This window comes from Capricornis sumatraensis, chromosome 7 (assembly GCF_032405125.1).
Source record: "Capricornis sumatraensis isolate serow.1 chromosome 7, serow.2, whole genome shotgun sequence".
Taxonomy (NCBI): domain Eukaryota; kingdom Metazoa; phylum Chordata; class Mammalia; order Artiodactyla; family Bovidae; genus Capricornis; species Capricornis sumatraensis.
In genome coordinates, this window is record NC_091075.1 from 112,285,392 (window position 1) to 112,292,211 (window position 6,820).

Below are 6,820 nucleotides of genomic sequence, written 5' to 3' on the forward strand. Positions count from 1 at the left end.
ATCATACATAGTTGTAAGCAATTTACATATCCGAGGGTGAAAAACCGTCCGTAACTCGTAGCATCTCAGTTGCACTATGGTTACTGTGCGCCAGGGGCTAGAGGAAGGAGTGAACTCTGTCAGCAAACGCCTGCGTTCTTTCAGGGGTGACGGACATGTCCTTGAATTAGAAACCAGTTATGGTTGCCCAATCCTGTGGCTACACTGAAACCCACCGAATTGTATACTTTCAAAGGGTGAATTGTATGGTATGTGAATTATCTCGATAAAAAATAGGTAGTGGGAAAAGATTGGTAGACTTCTTTGTAAATTGGGTCAATAAAGCATGATAGAAAAGTTAGAAAAAATATGTTATATAGACCCAATTTTTAACAGAATAAAATCAAGATATTAAGTAGGAGGGAAGAAAAATCACGTTCCAAGTGACCGAATCTCACACACTTTGATGAAAAAATAACACCTGTGTTTAGATGGATCTCAAAGAATACATGGGCTTCCCTTGTGGCTCAGTGCTAAAGAACACCCCCCCCCCCCCCACCTCCCTCCACCACCACCACCAATGCAGGAGACTCAGGTTCAGTCCCTGGATTGGGAAGAGTTCCTAAAGGAGGAAATACCAACCCACTCCATTATTCTTGCTTGGAAATCCCATGGACAGGGGAGCCTGGCAGAAAACGACTTAGTGACTAGACAACCAGAACAGAAGAATATATACCGAATTGTTAACTGGTTTCTGGGATGATAGGTGGGTTTTAGTTTCTTTTTGCATTTCTAGGGATATCATTTATTTTTACTAATGTTATGGAAAAGAAAAAAACAGTTTGGCTGGAAGGGGAAGGTAGATGAAGTTTTACTTTAGACCTTCAGGGTACCCAAACCCAACAAGCTTCAACAATGTTTCCAACAAACTGACAATATGTGCTGTGTTAGGAAAACAGCCATTGACTGCCAGCAACAAAATGACAAACAACAAACAATGCTTCAGTGTTTCGTTGCTGACTTCTCTCCCCCATTGCTTTCATTTTGATTTAGACAATGAGGGGACTGTTCTCCTCCTGATGTGAGTTACAAGCAAAGCCAGTCTCACTTATCAACTGCTTTTTGATAAACATCATCCCTTCCCCTGTTATCAAAGAGACACTATTCAGAATGTTATGAGCAATGTTTTCGTTGGTTGGTTCTGTTTTATCAGCATCATGTAGAAAGTTATACCTATGAAGGAGAAGAAAGGAAAACAATATGATGGGAACTACTGTATGTCAGGGGCTTCCCAGGTGGCGCAGTGGTAAAGAAAGTGAAAGTGAAGTTGCTCATTTGTGTCTGACTCTTTGCAACCCCATAGACTCCCACCAGGACTAACCCACCAGGCTCCTCCATCCATGGTATTCTCCAGGCAAGAATACTGAAGCCACAGGCTAATGCAGGAGACTCAGGAGCCGCGGGTTTGATCCCTGTGTTGGAAGAGTCCCTGGAGGAGGACATGGCAACCTGCTCCAGTATTCTCTCCTGGAGAATCCCATGGACAGAGGAACCTGGTGGGCTATAGTCCGTGAGGTCCCAAAGAGTCAGACAGGACTGAGCATGCACACACTGTATGTCAGATGGGTTTCAGGCATTATTGATGGGATGGGGTATTTCATTAACCCCAACAGTGTGTCCACGAGGGGAGTGGTGTGATCTCTGTTGTTAGAGACCGAGAGAGCCCCGTTGACTAGCCTGTGGCCTCCTGGCTACTGAGCAGCAGAGCTGGTGTCTGAATGCCTATGTGTCTGACCCCCCCCCCCCCCCCCGCCCAGGAACCACGTCCTAATCCTTTATAACCCCCCCACCCTTGATCCCACGGGCTCCTTACAGCCAACTAATTATCAAACCGAATCATATGAAATAAATTTGATCAGCTGCCAACAAGTCATTTCCTAAATTGCCAGTGCTCAGCCCTGACCTTCCTCATTGAGGATGAAGCCCCGCCGCCTCCCCCCACATGCACACAAGCTCCAAGCAGAGCTAGAAACATCCTGTTCAAGGGGGAAGGGAGAAGGGGAGGGAGGAGGCAGGGAGCCTTGCTCTCTCTTCGCTGGTCCACCCCTCAAGAGCTCCCCGGGCCCCAGCACTGCAGTTGGTCCCATTGAAGTTTCCACCCCTGCTAATTATAGTCACCGATTACCTAACAGCAAGCCGTGCTGTCACCTGCTTTGGCCTGACGGATTAGGCCATCTGGGCCACGTGGCCAGGGTCCGAGAGCCACAAGAGGTCACAGAGAGGGGCAAATGGCTCTGAATGGGAAGAAATGTGTTTACAGCCCTGACAGCTGACTGGGCCATTAAAGGGGCTTTAGCCCGGCGGGCCCAGCTGAAACCGCCTCTCCAGGGGCCCCTCTATTAGCTAATGGGATGTGACTGCGTATGGCTCCCGCTCCAAATGTGGGCCGGCTCGGGGCCCGCATGCTCTCCTAAAAAGGAGAGGAAAAAGGACTCGGGAGAAACCCGGGCTCTCAGTTGTCTGGGTCCCTGTTGAGCAGACAGCAGAACCTGCCTGCAGAAGCCATGCCCCGCTGCTGAACCGATCCAAGCTCGCGGTCCACCTCCTGCTTGCATGTACATTAAATGAAACACGTGTATGAAATGCCCTGTGTGACGCTAAATAAACTCTGTAGGGCGACTTCCATTTCATTTAGAACTTGCATGTCCTTAACAGCAGTGTTTTGAAAGCGAACTTTAATACTCCTGTGTCTGACCTGGGAATCTTATTACAAGGTAGGTAATGAGTCAGCAGACTTGGGTGGGAGAAGGGCAGGTGAAGTAGAGATTCTGTTCTAAGGCGACCCCAGAAGATGGGGGAGGCCATTGGTCCACGAACCATGCTTTCAGTCGCAAGGAACTAGTTTATTGAATGAAATTAAGCAACTGAATTAGCATTACGCAGAAAACCTATAAAACAGTATTTCTCAAGCAGTGTATTACAGAATAAGAGTCAGTTAAGAAAGTTATCTCCACCCCTGCAGGTATGCAGGAGAAGAGGGCAACAAAGGATGAGATGGTTGGATGGCATCACCGATTCAATAGACATGAACTTGAGCAAACTCTGGGAGATACTGGAGGACAGAAGAGCCTGCTGTGCTGAGGTCTTTGGGATCCCAAAGAGCCAGACATGACTTAGCAACTGAACCACAGCAGCAGCAGCAGGCAGTCAGTCTATCAATTCAGAAATCACTGTGTCCTCTGAGACCCCTGGGAACCCTCAGTCCCATCCTCTGCAGACTGGAGCACTGGAGGCCCGCAGTGATTTGCTCCACTTTGCATGTGAACAGTTTGCGTTCAGCCACAAGTTTGGCGCTCTCTGCCCTATTTTTTGTTGCAACCCTTGCTGAAGATTTTATATTATCCCGATTGCTCAACCTGTCCATAACTTTCTTGATTTGAAAGAGGCCTTCTCAGTCATACAGGATTATTCACAAGAAATACACACAAGAAAGGCTTTGAGGCTGTGACGCGCTGCTCATGTGCGATACTGTCATCAACTGCAGGAATTATGGAGACTAGCTTCCTCTGAGAGTTTCGGGGGCCTGTGGCCACAGTGTGCCCAGCTTCCCCTACCTCCCCCCAGCTTGAGGACGCAGAATGGACAAGGAAACAGCCAAGGAGAAGCAGCCAGCAGGTGGGATCCTGAGGACTGGATAGGCATTATTAGGTCAGGAGGCCTGATGACAAAGGTCAGTCCCCTTTGGAGATTGATGCTTCAAGACTGCGTTGCTTAAAATGTAACTTAAGAGGCAAAGATTACCAAACCACTTTCTAAAAGTGCTTCCACAGAATATCATAAACTCTTTACCACACAAATAAAAATAAAGCAGGCCACAAAATGGAAGATACAATGCAATCACAGCTTGTGTGTGTGTCTGTGTTTGCAGCCTGTGTATGTCAGGGCAGGGGTGTGCATAACTACACACAGGATTTTTTTTTAATATTTATTTTTTGGTTGCATGGGGTCGCAGCATGAGGAATCTTCCTTGCATCATGCAGGCTTTTTCGTTGCAGCGCATGGATTCTCTGTGGTGCACAGGCTTGGTTGCTTCGGGGCACACAGGATCTTAGTTCCTCCACCAGGGATCGAACCCTCATCCCCTGCATTGCAAGGTGGATTCTTAACCACTGGGCCACCAGGGAAGTCCCTGCACACAGGATTTGAAGGCTCGTGGAGAAGCATAAAGAGTGTTAGCTTTGGAGTCAGGCAATGTTAAGTTCAGGCTTCCCAGGTGGCTCAGTGGTAAAGAATCTGCCTGCTAATGCAGGAGGGTCAGCTTCAGTCCCTGGGTTGGGAAGATACCCTGGAGAAGGAAACAGCAGCCCACTTTGGTATTCTTGCCTGGAGAATCCCACAGACAGAGGAGCCTGGTAGCCTACAGTCCATAGGGTCACAAAGAGTTAAACATGACTGAGCGACTGAGCAATGTTAAGCTCAATCTGCAATGGATCCAAGTTTTTTAACCTTTGGTTTGTATCTTCTGTGAGATGGGGTTGCTGATTCCCACCTCAGGCTTATGTGGGAATTAAATGAGATAATGTCTGGCAAGCACTTAGGACACTTCCTGGCTCAAACTAAGCACTCAGCAAATGGAAGTTATGCTTGTAATTAACAAAGAAAAAAAAAATCTGGAAGAAAATGCATGGATTGCTAACAGTGGGCCATCTCTGGGTGGTGAGTTAGAAGTAATTTTTATTTTCTTCTTTGTATGTTTCTGTATTATTTAAAGAATGAATGTCATTTTAAAATTAAAAAGAATAGAAAGTAAACTTTTTGAAATAAAACGTTACTGGTAATTTTCTCTGGTAAAATGTGGGTCATTTTTATTTTCTCTGCTATACTTTCAATGTTTCCCAAATTGTCCACAACTTATTAGTCTTCACAATTTTTTACTATAAAAGTCATGCCCATCCATTTTGGGCATTTTAGAAAGGTACAGAAAAACCCTGAAAAGAAAGTAAAAACTACTGACAGCGTCATTTGTGCTTTGCCACTCAGTTGCGTTCAACTCTGTGTAACCCTTTTGATGGTAGCCTGCCAGACTCCTCTGTCCATGAGATTCTTCAAGCAAGAATACTGGAGTGGGTTGCCATTTTCCTCCTCCAGGGACTCTTCTCAACCCAGGGATCGAACTCAGGCCTCCTGCATTGCAGGCAGATTCTTTAGGGTCTGAAGAAGCCCCCAACAGTATTTCTGTGTGTTTGCTATTCTTTGTTTAAATTTGTAAAGTTCAGATCCATATCTAAATGAATGGTCCCTAGAGTTGTGCAGTGTGCAACATGGACCACCATACTCAATGGTTCCGATATAGTACCCATTTCCCTCTCTGCCCCCCGCCCCATTTCTCTTCCCACTTTTCAGAAAAAGCCACAGATAAGTGTTATATGAATTCTGTCAGTGTATGTATAGTACCCACATATGTGTGCATGCATTAGTCTCTCAGTCCTGTCCGACTCTGTGACCCACAGACTGTAGCCCACCAGGCTCCTCTGTCCATGGGATTTCTCAGGCAAGAACACGAGTGAGCTGACATTTCCTTATCCAAGCTCCTACATATACATGTAGATAAATGCTCATGTGCTTAGGTAAAAAACCTCTCTACAAGAAAGTTTGAGAAAGATTTTAGAGGCCCTGCAAATGTTACAGATATAATTAGACCCTCAAGACCAACTGTAGGAGGGAGGCACCTTCTCCATGTTCTCTACGTGTGAATTCACTTTAGCAAATGTGCGTGAAGCATCTGTTCCCTATGCAATTATTAAGGAAACAAAAATGAAGTTACAGGCTCTCTGACCTCAGCAAGCTTCTGGTGTGTATCGACATGTGTGTATCACCCAAATTTGCTGTGCCAGGTGATAGATGTGCTCATGGGCGCTGCCAGCAGATCCAGAGGCAGTAAGAAGAGTGAACATGAACCCCTCCTTCTGTAAGGATTCTGGAAGACCTCCTGGATGGGAACTCATCTAGCCTGTGTCTGAAAGGCTAGACATTCGAGTTCCTATCACACCTACACAACTTGACATTGTCCCACTTCTGTCGTGTCCATGCAGGTGTCTGGTCGGGCTGGAACCCGCTCCCACACCTGCTCTCCAGGGCCAACCTACTCATCTTTCACAACTGAAACAGACGTGACTTCCTGGAGCCCTCCCTAGCTCCCAGAATAGAGGAGAGTCCTCCTCTTTCTGTGTCTTTATCATACACTTGCCTATTAATAAATAACTCGTGCCAAGTCACTCAGGCATGTCTGACTCTTTGTACGACCTTTGTATGGACTATGGCCTGCCAGGCTCCTCTATGGGATTTTCCAGGCAAGAAACTGGAGTGGGTAGCCATTTCCCTCTCCAATAAATAACTTACAGATATGGAAGTCGGTATTTTGCCCAATTTTATTGCTTCGCCTGAGGGGGCAGGAGTGAACACTGCACCCAGTACACAGTGTCCAGTAAATGTTTCTAAAAATAAACAGCACTGCTAGAGAAGCACGGCATTAGACCGTAACACAGAGGGCTCTGTTGCACAAAGATCGCCGTGCGGCTTAGAAAGCAGCTCTTCTGAGCTGATCATTAGAGGGGCTTCCTCTGGGGCCACGCCATAGCTTAGCACACAGACTGTACCTTTGTGCTTCCTGAAAGAAGTCAGCTCTCCATCCAGGCTGTTCCTCCAGGCTGAAGCAGCTCTGAAAATGCAGAGCAGAGGAACTTCCCTGGCAGTGCAGCGGTTAAGACTTCACCTTCCAATGCAGGCGGTTCAGGTTTGATCCCTGGTTGGGGAGCTAAGATCCTACATGCCTTCCCACTGT